Source organism: Lactuca sativa, chromosome 5 (genome assembly GCF_002870075.4).
Source record: "Lactuca sativa cultivar Salinas chromosome 5, Lsat_Salinas_v11, whole genome shotgun sequence".
In the NCBI taxonomy this organism is placed as follows: domain Eukaryota; kingdom Viridiplantae; phylum Streptophyta; class Magnoliopsida; order Asterales; family Asteraceae; genus Lactuca; species Lactuca sativa.
Window position 1 is genome coordinate 57,641,962 of NC_056627.2, and position 19,569 is coordinate 57,661,530.

The 19,569-nt window shown below is 34.6% G+C and overlaps 1 long non-coding RNA gene and 5 other non-coding genes across 6 annotated transcripts; all 6 read left to right on the forward strand.

Annotated features, from left to right (window-relative positions):
• The first annotated feature begins 1,475 nt into the window (after positions 1–1,475).
• LOC111879724 (small nucleolar RNA snoR20a) lies at positions 1,476–1,568 on the forward strand. Its single transcript, XR_002846221.1, has one exon. It is a non-coding gene; the product is annotated as a small nucleolar RNA snoR20a (small nucleolar RNA).
• Positions 1,569–1,651: 83 nt separating this feature from the next.
• LOC111879718 (small nucleolar RNA R38) lies at positions 1,652–1,734 on the forward strand. Its single transcript, XR_002846216.1, has one exon. It is a non-coding gene; the product is annotated as a small nucleolar RNA R38 (small nucleolar RNA).
• A 4,832-nt stretch (positions 1,735–6,566) lies between these two features.
• On the forward strand, positions 6,567–8,017 carry LOC111879709 (uncharacterized). Its single transcript, XR_006192199.2, has 2 exons — positions 6,567–7,088; positions 7,811–8,017. It is a non-coding gene; the product is annotated as an uncharacterized LOC111879709 (long non-coding RNA).
• LOC111879722 (small nucleolar RNA snoR64a) lies at positions 7,058–7,130 on the forward strand. The gene has a single exon (XR_002846219.1). It is a non-coding gene; the product is annotated as a small nucleolar RNA snoR64a (small nucleolar RNA).
• LOC111879723 (small nucleolar RNA snoR20a) lies at positions 7,294–7,386 on the forward strand. Its single transcript, XR_002846220.1, has one exon. It is a non-coding gene; the product is annotated as a small nucleolar RNA snoR20a (small nucleolar RNA).
• On the forward strand, positions 7,450–7,531 carry LOC111879720 (small nucleolar RNA R38). Its single transcript, XR_002846218.1, has one exon. It is a non-coding gene; the product is annotated as a small nucleolar RNA R38 (small nucleolar RNA).
• Positions 8,018–19,569: the final 11,552 nt, after the last annotated feature.

A 19,569-nucleotide genomic window follows, 5' to 3' on the forward strand; every position in this document is an offset into this window, starting at 1 on the left:
CACCCCACGTGTCCACCAACAATCCATATAATGACACAAAAGACAAAAATTAAAAAAGAGATGTAATTGAACATATATCATTAAATGGAGGACCATTTTTGTCAAATTCTTAGCCAAGCTAAGGATGGATAATTTTAATATATAGTATAATGATTCTAAATTACAATAAATGCTTTTAAAATATTAAAAAACAAGATTTAACAAATATGGTGTACTAAAAACTTATAAAGGGTACATATGGTATTCTGAAGTTAGGCTTGCGAAATAGAATATTTTGATGTTGAAAATGATATATATGAAATTCTACGAAACTGACGAAGAGCTATAAGATTAAATGACAAAGTACAACCAACAAAAACATAAAGAACGAAAATATAACCATAAAGTTGAATTCATAATCAATAATTGAAAACTTGTTTAACAAGCAAAGAAACCGAAATACTTATAAGGAGTAGAAAATAAGCTTCATTTCTCAACCGTAACCGTAGAAGATCATCATTGATAATAATAAGATTCATAATCAATTATCTAAATTAAATCTAAAAAACAAATTGCTTATTTTTAGAATAAACATGCTTTGTAGACCCTAAACTATCCCAAATAGTCAAAAAATACCACACATTTTGGTGAAACTATGAGTTTTCTTAATCGACCTATTTTACATGTCGTATACGAATGTCGTCTTATTACGAGCTATTGAATAATTTGGATAGATTTATTGCTGATGTCATCATAATTTTACCAGTATTGGCGTCATCAAATCATACATCAACACTTATATCACTTTGCCTCGTAAAGTTAATTATATAAAACATCATAGAACTATTTATTAAATTGATCATATTTAATTATATTTTCAAATTCTCACAAAATAATCTAAAATTTGCAAATAATGATCGTAAATTCATGAAATTATGTTTTCCGATACGATAAAACTTATAATATCAACTTCAAGATCTTGATTTATTTTAACTGATTCTAATATATTTCTTTTCACAAAGTTAAAGAAAATCTACAAAACTAAAATAAATATTCCTTAACACTATTAATCAGTTATGGATTGGACTTTTGAGTGTAAAATACTTATATAGTTATATTCTAATGGAAGCCCAAAGCTTCACTGGGCTTAGCCGCTTAGGTCAACTACGGCGTGAGCATTGATCAATCTCCAGCACTGCGCAACGCAAATCGGCAAGCTATAAAACGAGCGTTCATAACCCTAAAAATTCATTCCATCTCGCATCTACCCTTTTCAGTCTAAGATAGTCTTCCTTTTTGTTCATATTCCGTTGATCCTCTAATCAACATTTGTTGATTTCTTTACAAACCGTGTTATTTCTCATTTTGTTCTCAGCGATTTTCTTCTTCTTTTTTCTGCTCTCTAATCCGTTTCCGAAACATTCGTTTTGTTTCGTTTTGATATTCAAAATGATGTGCAAAAGCACAATAGAACTATCGATTTTCATTTGTTTATGGCCATTGATGACAGTTTATAATTATGGTTTACTGAAAGCTAGTTTTTACATTAGCTAAATTGTTGAAAATCATGAACTAGGACGGTCTGAGGCTATTTTCATTTTTATTCAATTTTTTTTTATCAAATGCTAAATTTAATTGATTTGATTGAGATATTGATTGTTAAGGGTAAGTGGATTTTGAATGATGAGATCATATATTTACACAGTTATCCCTGTCTGATAACATATTGATGAAAATTTGTGATCTGACAATATACCACTTTTTTTTTTTTTTTTTTCCAAATCTTCTGATTCTTGATGTAGATCATCATTTCTATATTCGAAATATGAGCGAGAGTTAGCTTTTTTATTGGTAAATTAGGTTAAGGGGTATACATGTTACACGATACTACAATTAATGAGTAGACATCTGATTCTTTTTGTTAGATGTATATCTTCATTTATGAAGATTGACATTTTTATAAGAGAATCTGATGTCTATTCGTTTGTTGTGGGTATATATGTGTCTGCATTTACAATGTTTTGTTTTTGTTCTTTTGGCATCTTCATAGACATTTCAAAAGTTGGCTGTTGATAAAATTCTTGAGATTGAATTTATGTTTCTTCCATATTTTGTTTTCCTTTACCAGTAGTAGCATGTATAGTCATTGGATGAACATACGCCATTGGCTCATTATCTAACGTGTTTGTATTTAAGAATTACGTGAAGTGGAGTGTAGGTGTGAAGAAGGTTATTTTATTGGAGCTTTAAAAATTTGTAAAAGGACCGTTTCTGGAAGCTGGTGATGTATATTGGTTGAATCTTTAGGTTCTAACATTATAACATTATTCGTTCTTATTTTGTTTAGCTATAGAAGCTCCTTTGTTAGTCACGCTTCTATTTAAAGATTTTGTTTATATCTTGAAGTTTCTAAATTGTATTTTTTGTAATCGTTTCGGTAAGAGTGTTAATGGTTTTTCTGTTTTAATTTTTATGTTGAATGAGGAAAAAGTAAGTTGTAATTAAATCAACCACAATATAGAGCGCATTTGGTTATTTTAGTTATTAACCGACCACGTATTCATCTCCATCTCATTTGGCCGTTGTAATTATTTTTTGTGCGTTTCTTTTGACCAGCCAAGATCATCTACAAAAAAAACATAGCACTCCCAACATATCTATACACTTATTCGGCCATATCACTCTTTTTCATAGAGGTGGATCGATGAGGAAAATAATGGATGTGTCAAAAGCATAAGAAAACTAGATGCCAAAATGAATGTCTTTCCTATACAAGTTTGAGGGTTAAGTGGTTGGCTGTGATATATGTGCTGTGATTAGTGTGATAAAAATCAGTTTAGATGGTTGATTAATCGGAATTGGGTAATGGCTGAGACACCTAATTAAGAGTTGGTTAAAAAACTCGGAATCGATCAAACTAGGTAAAAATCGGCTCCTTTTGGTCAAAATCGGAAAATATAGGAATTGGTCAAGACTGCGAAAAATGAAAAAAGTAGGAAATTTTGATTTCGTTTTTAGACATTATCTTCACTAATTCATGAATTATAAATTATTTTTATTACAGCTTGCCCATTTGGTTCACATTGCTCGATTGGAATCCTTGACAGAGCTAGTGGCATATGTACACCGTAAGTTTTAGTCATAGTAACAGGAATGTGTTTTTACCAAATAGAATTGTTCCAATTCACAATTGCGATCGACAATTTGGAGTTTGGAACGCCCAATTAGAGATCGGCTGGAAATTGATCGCCAAATGAATGGGATTTCTATGATGATTTCTGTATATTCATCTTATTTTAGAGAAATGTTTGTGCGTGTGTAAACTAGGTGTTAGATTAAGGGGGTGTTTGGATAGGAAAAAAAAAAAATGCTTATTGTTTATTTCCACAAGAAGCTAACTTTGAGTGTTTGGATAAAATCTAGCTTATTAAGCTAAATAAGCTAATTTTAATAAGCATCTCTCCTCATAAATGCTTTAGACCGGAGGGTGTGGAAGAGAAGCTTCCCTCACTTTTTGTGGGCCATACCTTCCTTTCTCTTATTTTTTTTCCCTCGCCTAAAAGCTAAGGAATGGGTGAGAAGCCTTTCCCTCACTTTTTTTTATTTTAAATATATTTCATAAATATATTATACTCATTTTGTAGGGAATTAAAAACCATGAATTTTGATATATTTTTTTAGTAGGTATATAATTTTATAAATATTAAAAAAAAAAAAAAAAAACTGACCAATAGCATGAAGGAAGAGAGTGCGGCACCCCCTCCCTCCATCTCTTTCCCTCACCCACGGAGTGGTGTGTAGGAGAGAGGGAAGCTTTCCTCACCCATTTCCCGCTCCCACTCCGTCCAGCCTTAGTGAACTTCTGTTTCAAAATTGGTAACCAAAATCCCACAAACTTTGTTCTTTTCCGACAATGATTCTCTAAAATCCCATGTAAAATTCTTGGTTTCCTTTCATGTCGCAATTACCCCAAATCCCGAACCCCCATTTGTCGTCTAAACGCATCTGACCAAAAATCCAAAGTGTCTTACGAAATGGAGAAGAATGACAATTGGGTGTTGACTGAATCACACCCAAATGAGAAATACGGCAAAGATTTAGAAATTGTTGTGAAAGCAATTCATGTTGCTTGTTTGTTGTGCCAAAAAGTTCAAGAAATTTTGAACTTAAATGGAAATGGAGATGTTTAAGCCAAAGACAATAATCGATAATCTTGACTCTTAATTTCGCTTTTGATTTTCAAATTCATTATGCTTGGTTGTATGGTGATTTCTTGAAGATTAGTGAAACTGAATTTATACGGGTAACAAGAACAAGTGTGTTCTAATTCTTTATTTCATAGCAGGCGGTGGTAGTAAGTTACCAAATAGCTCTCTTTTCGTACCTTTGGTTATTGGATCTGCTCCATTGAGACACAAGCTTAATATTTTAATCATGGTACTCAGCTACTGTTGCTTGATGATTTTTGTTATATTTCTAAAACTTGCAAGTTCAACTCTTGCCTTTTGTGCACAATAAAGTCAAACAAAAGAGGGATAAAAAAACGGATTTGAACAAAGGCAAAAAGATAACAGGGAGGTTGTTATTGGGCACCAAGTTGAATGAAACAGAAGAATATGACATAAGTGAACGAACAGGGAAGTAAACAATAAGAACAAATATAACTTAGAGGTTAAGTTTTATCGACTGAAAAACTTGTTCTTGAATTAAAATAAAAGACAACGATTACATCAATATTTATACTAAGTTAAAAGGGTGGACTTGACATTGGTTGTCTTAAAACGATGAATGTTGCTCTTCTTACCAAATGGTTATGGCGTCTAAAATATGAATCTAATAGTTTTTAGACTTTGTGTATTACCTCTATGCATCACTTATATAGAATTGATGGAAAACCATTGGCAAAACAGGGGCTTCCGAGTATTTGGTTATCAACTGTTAAAACCAACTTTGGAGTTGGATGAATGGAGCATTTCCATAAACAACTCTTTTTGAAATAAAACTTGGGGCTGGAGATAAAACTCACTTTTGGAAGCATGTATGGTTCAGTAATGAGGTGCTCAAAGATGTTTTCCCAAAGTTGTATTTGATTGAATCTCAAAAAAATTGAAAATTATTGGTAGAATTAATGCCTCATGCTCTACTGGAACTTAGTGCTGGGAAAAGAGACCCACAAAATGGTGAGGAATTAAGGCAATTAACTACCCTAAATAGTTTGGTGGCTAGTGTGCAACTTTCAGAAGTTTCTAACTCTTGGAAGTGGATGGCAAACAAAAGCGATAATTTCAACGTGAGATCGATTTATGCCTTAATGGAGAACATGATAACAAGTGATGATCAATTGAGGTTTTATTGGATTTCATGGGTCCCTATCAAGGCTAATTGCTTCATGTGGCGCATGTTACTAAACTGAATTCCAGTTGCCATGAACCTCATATTGAGAGGGGTAAAATTGTCATCCTCTGCTAGAAATGGCAATGAGGGCGGGGAATATAGGGGATCTTAATCCCCATCCTCATCCATGAATCCTCATTCCAATCCGCATCCATATCGGGGAATATAAATAAACCCCATCCCCACCCCAAATATGGACTGGGGATCCCAACGGGAAATCAAAAATTTCTTTTCCTCTTTTAATATTAAATTTTTTTCGTAAAGAAAACTCTAAATTTCAATTTTTCAAATGTAAGTTTAAAGATTTTCCAAAATATAAAATATCCTTAGATTGCATAAAAAATATAAACAAATATAAACAAATTTTCTAATGACTCAGGCTAACCGGATCAAATTTTATTTATTGTGAATTTACTATAAATATATGTTTTGTATTATTTTTATATATTAATATATATCAGGGGCAGGTCCAGGGTCGAGAATTAGGGCTATCCCCATCCCCATCTCCATTTATTTATTTATTTATTTTTTATTTTTATATTCGGGGATTCCACATCACCGGTCAACTTGGGGATTCCTCAGTCAAAATGGATGCGGATTTCGGGTTTCCCATCGGGTATGAGGCTTTTTGTCATCCTTATCCTCTGCTTGCACTTTCTGTTTGAATACAAATGAAGACACATATCATATATATATTTTTTTTCAATTGCTTCTTCTCTTGAGAAGTATGTAGACGGTTCTATAGTTGGTCAAGTTTTTTACCATCTCCACCCATGAATACGCCTGATACGTTATTGTCGTTATCATGCAATGGGCTTAGCAATAATCATAAAAAGATGAAACTGTAGCTGATATATTCTATCATTTGGATAATTTGGAAGACACGAAATCCCTCATCTTTAAGAAGAAAAAATATTCTCCTATGAGGACGACAAATGAAATTCAACTTATATCTTTTAATCGGTTCAAGCATCACACCAATCTTAATAGTCTCAATTGGAATGTATGGTGTCGTTCTCCTGTAAGTGTCTTCAATGTTTGTATTAATATTTTGTAGTTTGCTCTAACCTTGCTAGTTGCACAGCCTTTTATTTAATATTATACGTCGTTTAAATAAAATAAAATAAAAAAACAATGCAATTTCATTGTAATAGAAAAGAGAAAAAAAGTTAAATAAAAAACTTAAAAACAAAACCAAAACGGGGTGGTGACTCTTATTTTTCTTTTTACCATAATTAAAAATCCCGCATATATTAATATTTAAAAACTTTTGTATCGGAAACCTAACACATGTCGAGACTGATACCAAATGGCCCAATGTTTGAATGGGCTTCGGTCAACTATCCATGATTAGCTTCAATCTTGTCCGTTGGATCAAATTCTCCACCCACATATTGTCAATACAAAAAAGGAGCATCAAACCCTTCGCGAACAAATCTCGCCCTATAAAACGACTACTCATCTCACTCACCATCACAACCTGTAAAACCCTAATCTATTGGCGCCGTCTTCACCTTCCTTAGTTCGATCAAGCCATTGATTTTTGCCTTTTTGTTCTCCAACTTCCTCTTTCTTATTTATTCTCTACTTTGAAACTCTCATGTCGTTTTGATTTTTTTGCTCTCTTTTATATTCTTCAGCTTTATTTTCAATGGGAATTCGAAGATATACAGGCCAAATGATGTGATTTTATCGAGTTGAATACCTGCATTCATGTGGGTATCTTGATTCTTACTCTGAATAGGAAGATCTGATGCCTTTTTTTTTTTCTTATAATTTCCCAACATTTTTTAATTTATATATTTTGCCCTTACGATACTCTCAATTTTTTTCACGAATCTGTTTTCCTTTTTTTTATTCTAAATTTCAGATATTGAGACATAATTATAGTCAAAAAATATATTTTTATCCAATTTGTTGGCCAGTGATGATAGTTTTTATTAATGGTTGACTGAAATGCATGTTTTATACTTGCAAAATTGTTGAAAATCATGAACTAGGACGGTCTGAGGCTATTATGATTTCTTTTTGAAAGATGAGTTTTTGAATTTGATGATTTATAAGTTTTTACATGTGGGATGTGCATGAAGATATCATTTTTTTACACAGTTATCCCTGTCTGATTAACCTTGATGTGTACATGTGATCTGACTCATACCCATGTGTTAGCTTCTATGAGTATTTTATTATTACCTTTGTAGTTCAGGATGCTATTACAAATGATACCTTGTTAATACTATACCAAAGGAGTATACATCGGATTTTTTGTTGATATTCTTTGTCAAGAATTATATCCAAAGAATTCGGTGTATACCCTTTGGCATAATATTTGTTGGTATACATATCCTTTGCATTGAGGGAAAGAAGAACAATAATGATATGATTATCTAAATGGTATATATTGTATGCTACAAATAATTTTGTGTATTTATTGCAGAACAGTTTTGTTGATTGGATTCTTGATTCTGATGAAGTTTGAATCTTTTGGCTTCTTTAGGAGTTGTGATAGATGTAAATGTTGTAATAATATAAATTTTCTTCAGTTATGTTATAGTAATGTGCTAATACTTTAGTTATGTTATAGTAATGTTTTAATACTAGGAGTGTTGTTTTAATGTCATAATATAAAGCTCGATTAGCTATATTTTCATTTGAGTATCATCATTCATCGTATTTGCTTAGCTTGTGATGCAATGTTAAAACTTTGTGAAACCTTTAGTTGTCGTTTTGTTATTACTTGTGCAACACAACTGGTATTTTTGTTTTCTTTTCATGTTTACAGCCACTTTAAGACCAATCCAACCTTCCTTTATAATATTCTTTTTTCCTGCCGTTATGATAACTTCGTCAGTAGCTCCGAATAAAAATACCCCTTAATATCGAGTTTTTATATAAGGAGCTAACATGAAAGTCTTTTAATAAATAATCTTCATAATAGTTACTTAGGTTCTGATAATTTTTTATTAACAATCTGATGTGAATGGTTATTTTTTATGTTTTGATGTATTACATTAAATTTAAATCAAATAATTTTTAATATAATGTCTAGTTTATTTTATTAAAATGATTCATCTTATTTGTAATTTAAAAGTTAGGCTAGAACATGTATTTTTTTTATAAAAAATCAGGTATCTTAGAACGGAATAAAAATTTAGTTATGATTTGTTGTAAACCCGATAAAATACCTGAAACCTGATGCGAAAACCCAAAACTTGATGGGGCGCCTTGATAAAATACCCGAAAGATATCGCAAAAGGTTTGGGAAACAATACTTCGCCCGGAAACCTGCCGTTGCCATTCCTATTAGGGTGTAGGGAGTCAATTCCAACCTAAAATATATAAAAACCCTATCTTTTCCAACCCATTGAAACCAATTTTCGTATGATGTTTTTTTTATTTAATTAAATTAGAAAATATAAATTAAATCAAAAAATAATTTTTTTCATTACTTTTTGCTAATTAAAAAAAAAAATTCTAAAATAATATTAAAAGTAACGTATAATATTGTTTTTTTATTTAATTAAATTAAAAAATATAAAGTAAATAAAACATAACATTTTTTTGATGTTTTTTGCTAATTTGAAAAAAAATCTAAAATAATATTAAAAATAACATTTAATTAAAAAACCACACTACAAATAAAAAAATACAGGATACTTATAAAATAACATAATAATAAAAAATACACTTAAAAAAAGACAACATAATTTAAATCATATAATTAAAATTAACTAGTTATTATTTAGAGTTGGAACGTAGATATTTAACTACGCTCCGCGTAGCTTATCTACACTCAATATAGCACTAAAAGACAAAATAGCCAAATTTCCTCACCCCTACTACACTCAACATACATTGTTCACATAAATAACTTTTTGGTTAGGCACATACATTGTTCACATAACTAACTTTTTGGTTAGGCTCTTAATCCGTTGAGCCAAAATACTAAACTTTACAGAAGTCCAATATACTAAAAAAGAACTCATAAAAACTGAAAATTTATAGACATGCATGTCCTGTTCATGTCCTACACTATTCTTGATAAGAAAAATGGTGAAAGTATGACCTTGAACCCATACATGACACCAAAACAAGTCCAAAATCTAGATCCAAAAGATAGAACACCCCAATAACATTCGACAATAATCAAGTTGCAAGCTTTATCTAGAGTTCTTCAATGTGATCAGTAAGATCAGATCGAAGTTGGTGGTGGGTTTCAGCCTTGCGCAATTCATGTATTATTTCTTGGTCATTAACTTCGTCAGTGGGGGGATCGGGTTGATACATAGGAGATATCACAACACCTTCATCTTTTAATATCATATTGTGTAGTATATTATATAAGCGTACATTATATTTTTTGTTTTCTTCACCGTCATAGCTTGTACAAACATTTTTAATATGTCCCAACGTCTTTTAAGGACCCTAAAAGCACGTTCTATGTCTTTTCTTGTTGATTCTTGTGCCGCCTTGAACCGTATCTTTTTTGTCGGCTACTGGATATGGATATGCCTTCACAAATACAACCCATGATTGATATATTCCATCTGCAAGATAGTAACCATGTTTGTAGTGTTCACCATTCAGATAAAATGAACAATCGGGTCCTGTTCCATGATATTTCTCATCAGTGATTGGTAGAGGACGTTTAAATCATTGTTAGAACCGGCTACACTATAGAATGCATGCAAAAACCATAAATCTTGTGACGTCACCGCTATGCTCACCCCTCATGTATTGGCGTCTCAATTACGTTGGACAATTCCTCTAATTCTAATGTGTACAGTCAATGTCACCAAGCATTCCATGGAACCCATGTCTAGCTTCATGTGCTTCATATAAAAGTTGAATGTCAGTGGATGTTGGACGACGTAAATATTCAGCCTTATACATTTGGACAACACCGTAGCAAAAGTTTTCAAGAGCTTCACGAGAAGTTCTTTCTGACATATTTAGATACTCATCTAATGAGTTTGGGTTATAACCCTTCGCTAATTGACGTATTGCTGATGTGCATTTTTGTAGTGCACTGAAACTTCTTTAATTTGTTGCATCCCATGTTGTTTGATAATAAGGATAATTCGTCTCCAGGTCACCAACAAGTCACATAAACAAACCTTTGCTCATACGAAACCTTCTGCGGAACTGTGCGTGACCATAGGTTGAATCGTCTGCAAAATAATGTCGGATCAACAATCGTTCAGCCTCTAAACGATCTCTGTGGATTGTGTTTCTCCTTTGATTGTTGTTTGAACTAGCATTATTCTGAAGAAGTGGTTGTGCAGTACGAGACAATACATGTAACAAATTATTGTTGATAAGTTCATCATCAGATGATGAATTATCATCGTTAACTTTGATTATTATTTTCCGAATGTTTGTATTTATTTTGAAAAAAAGAGAAAAGATAGAGAGAAAATGAAACAAACATATATATATATATATATATATATATATATATATATATATATATATATAATGAAACAATGATACATATAGAGAATCTTAATAAAAAGAAAAATAAAAACAAAATAAAAATGAACATGAAAATAAAATAAAAATAAAAATAAAAAACATAATAATAAAGAGAAAGATTCTCCAGTCAAATGATGTCGACGTTTTGAACTTCATGGGTTCTCTAACTCTCAACCATACTTAGTTGCAATTTGTCGTTTCCTTTCAAGCATCGTGCACAAAATACATCTAGTCAAACGATCATGCGACTGGAGAAAATACTCCATATCTTGGTTCTCTATCTCCCGATCCAACAATTGAGCTTTTCATTCTTCATTAGCTTCGAGAATGCACAATTTTTGTTCCCGGTACCTTTGTGTTTGTTCCGCCTGTGTTTCGGTTGCAGTATTGATGTCGGCAATTTGTTTGACGAGATCAAACATGTCATTTTCTATTGATGATGTCGATGCCGCTTTCTTTCCTTTTCTTTTTCTCTGAGGCGGTGAGTCTTCAACACTAAACGAATGTTGTTGTTGGGGGGAGAATCCAGGAGGATATTGTGGATCAGATGTGTAGGCGTTGGATGAAGATGTTTTGGTTCGTTTTGAAGAAGGAGGTGGGGATTCTTCACCCGCTTTTGTAACAAATGCCCATTTCACGTTGTCTTTCAACCACTCACAAGCTTGTTGATGAGGAAAACCTTTCTGGTTAATAGTCCTCCGATACTCGCTTAGTGAAGATTGTAAAACATCAGCCTCAGATCTCCCGCTAGCCATACTATTCATCTTACGGTTATAGATGCCGTTGAAAGCATTACATTTCTTTTGGAGGTCTTTCCATTTTGAGTTTACTTGGTGTCGTGACCGATCTGAAGCTCCCATTTGAACACTAAAAAGCTCTAGAACCCTCTCCCAAAATGCATTGAACCTTTGTTGATTTCCGCGTTGTTTATCTTTAGAAACAACGACATATGCCCTAGTCAAAGGCAACTCTTCGCCTTCCACCCAGTTCTTTCGCTTCTGGCGATGTGTATAGTTGCATTTTTTCTCAGCAACGGGTTGCAACTTGTAACATCCCAAAATAAGGTATGTATTGATGACCCTTACTTTTATTGATTTGTAAAAAAAAGCCCTTAAATGAGAAAAAGGTGGTAGATGAGTACGCGGGGCGTACGCATGTGTACGCTTAACGTACTCATGTGCGTATTATGGACGCGAAGGCCACCTAGTACGTGGGGCGTACCAGAGGGTACGCTGGGCGTACTAGGCTCATAGTGTAAACCCTAACTGTGTTGTGTGTCCCTATTTAAGGAACATGATGACCTCATTTCTAGCCACCATTTCCTGTCTTCAATTCCCCTCAAACCCTAAATCTCGTTTTCATAGCTTATATGAGCATTTGAGGCTTATTGAGTGATCTTGTGGGATTCTTTTGTGAAGAAGGAGCTTTGAAGGAAGAAGAACTGATGCCCAAGCTTTTGGATCTGAGTTTCCCTGTGGTTGGTGCATCATTTAGAGTTATTAAGCTCAAAGCTTTATCATTCTTTTGATTAATTCATGTTGTGTTCCATTTTTAGGGTTTATGTCCCCAAAGCTTGAAGCTTTATGAGTTTGATGAACTCCAGAGCATAACATATGTCCATTTTGCTGTTTCTAGTCGTTTGGACTCATAAAAATGAGATCTTGATCGTCAATATCTCCCCATGCATTATATATGAGGACTTTTGTGAGTAAAGGAGGAGAATTTATGAGTTTTAGACTTGACCAGCCATGCTAAGGCTTAAAGTCACCAACTTTGTGAAGTAATAGACCCTAGTCAGACCAGATCTGAGATTGTATCTATGGTCTTAACAGATTAAGACCAGGAGAATGAGAAAAGTGAGTTTGGGACGTATGCCGAGCGTACTCCTAGCTACGCGCAGTGTAGCGCTCAGCCACCCTCGTTGCATGCATGGGCGGTTGTACGCCCAACGCAAAAGACTGTACGCTCAACGTACGCGCTGGGTGTTGAATTCCGTTGACTTTTAGGGTTTTAGTCAAATTGTGGACCTTGGACGACATGGAGGGGTGAAATAGTCTTTTACCCTTCTGAGATTAGTATAAAAGCCTAGCCTAACAACTTTTAGGGTTTGTTAATATCAAATATTAATTAGAGCTATATGCAATATATGTTAGGCGGAGTCTAAATCGACAGTTCGGGTGCGGGATATACTTGCTTTACTTTACGAGGTGAGTCTTCTCACTATACTTACCTGAGTGGTAATTACTGTGCGACCGGAGGGTCTTATTTGTGTTATTGACCGGAGGGTCTTATGTGCTTATACTGAGCTATGTGATATTATTGCATTCTATCTTTGTGAATTATGCTACTATATTACTCTGTTTTTATATTGATTTATGACCGGAGGGTCCATACCGAGTAGTGAGACCGGAGGGTCTTCACCGAGACACAGGACCGGAGGGTCCATACCGAGCCGTGAGTCCGGAGGATCTTCACTGAGGCACATGACCGGAGGGTCCTTATCGAGATATAGCCATGAGAGGCTAATTATTTGTGTGTGTGGTATTTTGGGGAACTCACTAAGCTTTGTGCTTACATTGTTTGTGTAAAATGTGTTTCAGGTACATCTCAGGATCGCGGGAAGGTGCCGACATGATTGTACGCACCAACTTTGTGATTTGTGTTTACGAGGATTCTGGGATATTTAATAAATAATTTCTGATGTTCTATGTTTGGGAAAAATTCACATTGGCTTGATAAGTACTAAACTATGTTTGTTTGGAGTCTTTGAAATTTGAAAATTTTGTTTGAGATTTTAGAGTGTTACACAACTCCTCGCTGGTTTCTTCTTCGTTTCTTTCGAGAGCCGGGTCGTCATTAGAACTGCCAGATTCTTCATTCTGAGCATCACGGAACTGGAAATTCTCGGGTTGAGAAGATTGGAATTGGGTTTCTGGAACCCTTTGAGAAAATTGATTCCATGGATTATAACTCTTATTTTCCTCTGGAAGTCTAAATGTGTTGTAAGATTGTTGCACCGGGAAATATTGTTGTGGATAGTTTTGGTTTTGTTGGTAGTTTTGGTATTGCTGATAGTTTGGATTTTGAAAATTTTGAAAAGAAAATGAAATATCTTGACTTGAACCGCCTTGTGTGGATTTGCGTTTTTTATTATAACCGGTTTGTTTAGCTTTGCCCCGGGAATCCATTGAATGTAACTAAACGAATCAAATGAAATATAAAATTTTCCAGAGTAAAAACACTACAAATGAATGAATTATTTATTCATCTATATATAATATGGCAAAATACTACAAAACCATAAAGTAAATAAATTTGTAAACTAAAAAAGTAAAAAAAAAAAAAACAGGAACTCGTATCAATGTAGTCAAAGTCAAAGCCCAAATGCAATTTAAGAGTGACAACTATATGCATTAACTCTAGTCACATGCATTACTCCTTGGAGGGAATCTTTTGGAAAGCTAACACAAAAAACAATACAATGGTCCTTAGTTTCTAAATTTACCAACGAGTTCACCAACCCATTTTTCAAATGTGAAGCCACGAACCCGACGAAACCAATGGCTGAGTTATCGTGTCTGGGTGGTACCGCTGGTACCGTCCTTATCTTTTTCCATGATTCTGTCCTGCCTTATGAAAAAATCAGCAAAGAACAACACACCATCTTATTTTAAACTAATAAAGTCATATTCATCATTTATACAAAGAGTTAACTACAGATAAATGAAAAAATCAGCAAAGAACAACATAACATCTAGTTTAAACTAATAAAGTCATATTCATCTTTTATAAGAAGAGTTAACAACAAATAAGTTATAAAATTCGGTTTCCAAAATGTCTGAAAAATAGAATCAAGGACTAACTTGATTTGGAGTGAGTAATTTCTTCTAACTAAGCAATCCATATAAGCTTTACATCATAAAATCAAGTTTGCATTGCAAGCTTCTAAAAGATGTGCAATGCATTGAATTGGAAAATTCGATACAAAGAATTCCTAAATTGTACTTCGCCAAATGCTAGAATCCAAATTGATAAACCTCTCTCTCTCTCTCTCTCTCTCTCTCTAGCTCTTTGAAAGAGCTCTAAAAGCACTTGTATTTGATTTTTTGATGTCTGCCTTTGTATCTAGATAACATAATCCTTGTGTGTGTTCCTCTTCCTAAATCGATCCTCATGTGCATAGCTGCCTTTGTATGGATGAATCCTCCCTAAATCTTAAGACACACCATCATTGTGCATCGTTTCCAAATCCCAGAAATTGATGACTACAATCATTGTTTCCACAAACTAGAAAATCACTGATGTTTATTGTTTTCGCACCTTAGAAATCACGACGTTGTTTATCGTTTCCGTAGACTCCTCTATCACCAACGTTGTTCAGTGTCTCCACACCAGAAAAATCACACCCATCATTAATGTTTCCATACACTCCTTAATCAATTTATGCATTTACTTTTTCTTATGACAAATCTGTTTTTTGATTTCAAGGAGAAGAAAGGAGTTGCGATGTGGCAGACGAATTGGGAGAGATGAAGAAGTGTAACGATCTGTTCCGAATTGACTCCTAGTTTGAGGCTGTGGCTCGAAGGTCGGTCATTATAGGGATTATGGTTCTTGTGAAGGTAAGATCTAAGCTCATTTGGGTGTGGGTGATGTATTAGAAGTGATCCGGGTGTTCGGTTGGTGTTTTGGAGCCTAGGGGTATTTCGGTAAAGTGGCAGTTTGGGCTTTTGTGGAAAATGTATTTTTGTTTGGAAGGTCTTAAGAAAGGTTTGATTTGTTAGAAGTGTAGGGCTTCTCGTCACCTTTCAGTGGATATAAGGATCGTCGGAATCGGGCTTATAACGAAGAAGTTATGGTCTTCGAAATTTTTGTGGTTTTCAGGCTTAGCCGAGTACGCGGGGCGTACACAAAGAGTACGCAGGGCGTACTAGTGAAGAAGGTAGTAAGCTGGGCGTACCTTGGAGTACGCTGGGCGTACTGACCAGGATGGTCGCGAATGTTCTTCGGAGTACGCCATGCGTACCATATGTACGCTGGGCGTACTCCAGTCAGATCATAACTCTATTTTAGGGTCTTGGACACTATTTAAGCTCCTTATCTCAAAACCTAACCCTAATATCTTCAGCCTCCACCCCTGTAAACCCTAGAAACTGTCATATATCATCCATGGTGGCATTTTGAGCTTATGAAGTCCATTTTTGGGGTGTTTGATCCATTTTCAAGAAGATGGAGTTTGATGCAAAGATGAGAATCAATGGGGAGCTTATGGATCTGGCTTTTAGGACTCATTCTCAGCTTGATGAAGGTATAAAGTTTTGAACTTGATCATTCATCTCTTAGATCCACCATTTTTGGGTTTTGGTTCCTTTTTGGTCCCAAGGATGAAGCTTTATGGTTCAAATTCGATTCTTAGACTTGGGGTTGCCACCCTTGATGTTGTTTCAGCCCCTAAGACAGAAAGTTGCCATCTTGAAGGTCGTAATGTGTCACACCCCCAAACCAAGGATGGCGGAAACGTCCGGGGGTGGAGGACTTCATGTATAGTATCACAACAACAAGTATAATAGTGCTCAAAGTAAATACAACCATCATAAATATAATTGAAAAAGTTACACCAAAGTATATGTTTACATGATTCAAATCAATTGCATTATGATGACAAAATGAACTGTTTGACGATTTATCGTCCCATCCTCAAAACGCTGTTGATTTCCTGTTTCACTGAATTCCTGAGAATACAAGTAGTTTTGAAAAAGTGTCAACAATTAAGTTGGTGAGTTCATAAGTTTTTGAGATAAAGAGTTTGGAAACCGTTCTTTGTAATGTGTTGTGTGTCACCAAGAAAAATCCAATATTTTCCTTTTAGAAGTTATGTGGTCCTAAATCCCAGGACCAAGAATAAACAAGTATTTTCCATACTTAATGGTATAACCGTGGTTTTCAATCGGCATAAAACCCTTTCTGATTTGAGGGAAAATCCCGTAATGAATGACGTGTAGTCTTAAATACCAAGACCAAAAGTGTACAATAATATCCATACTTATTGATATAGAAAGTGATTTTAAATTGTCATAAAACCCCTTTTAATTATAAAAATTCCCGTAAACTTTATGAGTTGTTAACTTCCTATGAGATTTGCTATAACCATACTATGACTTAATGAACCTGCCACGACATTTCTCAGGCGTCGCGAAACTGATATGACACTTGTCACCACAGACCTGCCGGTCTAGCTGTTGCATGCATCTCAGGTGTGGGTGTCTAACCCAATATAGATCTATCCACAACTATCACGTTCTCCCTACAAGAGACTCTGGTTATAACTACCAGGAATTTTAACCCGTAATCTAGGAGTACTTGAGAAGAATGTCTCACAATTTAAGTTAACAAGTTTACGTGTGGTGTGTGTGAGTGTAAAACCTTTTACTGTGGGAATAAAACCTTCCGAAATGTGTTTGTTGTGTTAATGGAAAGATAAACCATACATATTATAGTTTATCAAAACGTTTAAATGTAATACTTATAACTTTGTTTATTATGGTTAACTACTGTAATTGTGAAGGTAAAAACCATTTTTGTTTACCGATATGTATATATACCTTTTACAAAAGTGAAGCAACATGCAATATAACAACTAATTAATTACCATACTTTTGTAGGTAAAAATCCATTTGTTTTCTGATGTATGACTATATACTAAGACAAAATGTCATCTATTTGCAAAAACATATATTCACATAAAGATATACACCTTGCTCAACATGTTACAAGGTGAAATGAAATTGATAGCATTTTTCTGTTGTTAACATTTTCTTTTACCGATCTTAGAAAATTTATAGAAAAATCATCAAAGGTCCAAATCAGAATCTGTACATTCTTAGAGTTTGGGAAATGAGTCTAGTTTGTTCATAATTTTTATTATGAATTTTAATGACATCCAACTTGTGTGAAAAAGTCCATAATCACAGACTGGTCCGGATTTGCTCTTGAAATGATAGACAGTTTTGTAAAAATCACCATAAATTGTAGAAAAATAGTGTGGAGATGTGCAAGTAGTCATTTTAAAGCTTAGAACTGGGAATACTTGCACCTAAATTCGTTTTGAAAGCTAAAATGTTTAAGTTGCCCAAAACAGTCCGTGAACGGAGTTGAACTTTTCTGATGAAGGATGTTAAATGTGTTTAGTTGTGTTCTTGGTGTTTTAACTTGTATTACCCCCCTTAAAACTTAAGAAAAAACATTAAAAGATAGGGTTATGAACTCACCTTGAGTGATTTCAGTGGGTGAATGTTGAAGATGAGAAGTGTTCAACTCAAGAACACTTGAAGGATCACTTGAAGATTCGAAGATCTAACATGAATGTGATGATGTTTGTGTAAGAAATATATGATTTTGAGTACAGGGAAGTGTAATTAACACAAGGAGGATGAATTATACTTACCAAGAGTGTAAGACAACTTGATGATCAGCCTTGAATCTCGAATTTGATGGAGAAAGTTTGAGAGAAAAGGTGTTTGTTCCTTGGGAGGAAATGAGAGAAATGAGAGAAATGAAGAGTGAGAGGAGATTTTCCCAACTCTTTGGATATGGATTTGCTAGGGAAAAAGTAGGAAAATACAATGAGGTGACTAGGAGTGGTGGGGAGTACAATAGCTGGTCAAAGGAATGGGTATGGGGTGGTTGTTTGTGTCAAATATTATGGCAAGATTCATACTCCACCTCATGATCTCCCTTAATGGATTTTATTCTTAAATAAATATTTCCATAAAAATATGTTTATATTATGAATATTTAAGGTCTTATATGTTAAAATATGATTTTTTGAGAAAATCCCGCGTTAAAATGATGAAAAACGGACTTAAAACGGAGTTGGGGTCGAAAACCGGGTGAAAAAGGGTAAAATCCGAAGTTCCGGGTGAAATCTCGGTCTGAACAGCCTAAAACCGGAATGGCTTAGTTGCATGGTTGTGGTCCGAGGAGAAGGGGAGGCTGCGGATCCGGGCTACTACCGTAGGAGGCTCACTGGTTGCGGTTAGCTTGCTGCGGCTCGCTGGCTGCGGTCCGGGCTGTAGCTTGCCTGCTGCGGCTCGCATGTTGCGGTTCCGGTCCAAGAGGGTCTGGTCTCTGAGAGGCTTCGGCCCCAGGGGGAGGTTCCGGGTACTTTGGGGTATTTCACTCGTTCTAACGTCGATTTAAGCGATTTTTGACCCAGTCAAGGGTCGGGATGACCCGAATGATTCCAAAAAGTTATGGGAACTTTGGAGAGAGATTTGGAAGAGATTTCACATTCTTGGAGAGATTTCTCATACAAAGAGAGATTTAGGAGAGATTTCACATTCTTGGAGAGATTTCTCATACAAAGAGAGATTTCACATACAAAGAGAGATTTGGGAGAGATTTCACATTATTGGAGAGATTTCTCATACAAAGAGAGATTTGGGAGAGATTCTTGATAAAGAGAGATAGAGTGAAAAAAGGTCCTACTGTAACATTGGTTTCCCAGGTATTAAATTTTGCTCTTTTATTTTTGGGTGTTTAGGGGAGACTCGGCGAGTTGGCGTCTAGACTCGCCGAGTATGGCCGCAGATTCATATTAAATTTGCAAGAAGGAAGTGTTCAAGGCAAGAAGAGGTTGAAGGAGGTGCGATTTTGGTGGTTTTTGAGCTCATAGAGGTTGTATTGAGGTATTTTCTCAGACCTTCTTCAGTTTTTGGTGTT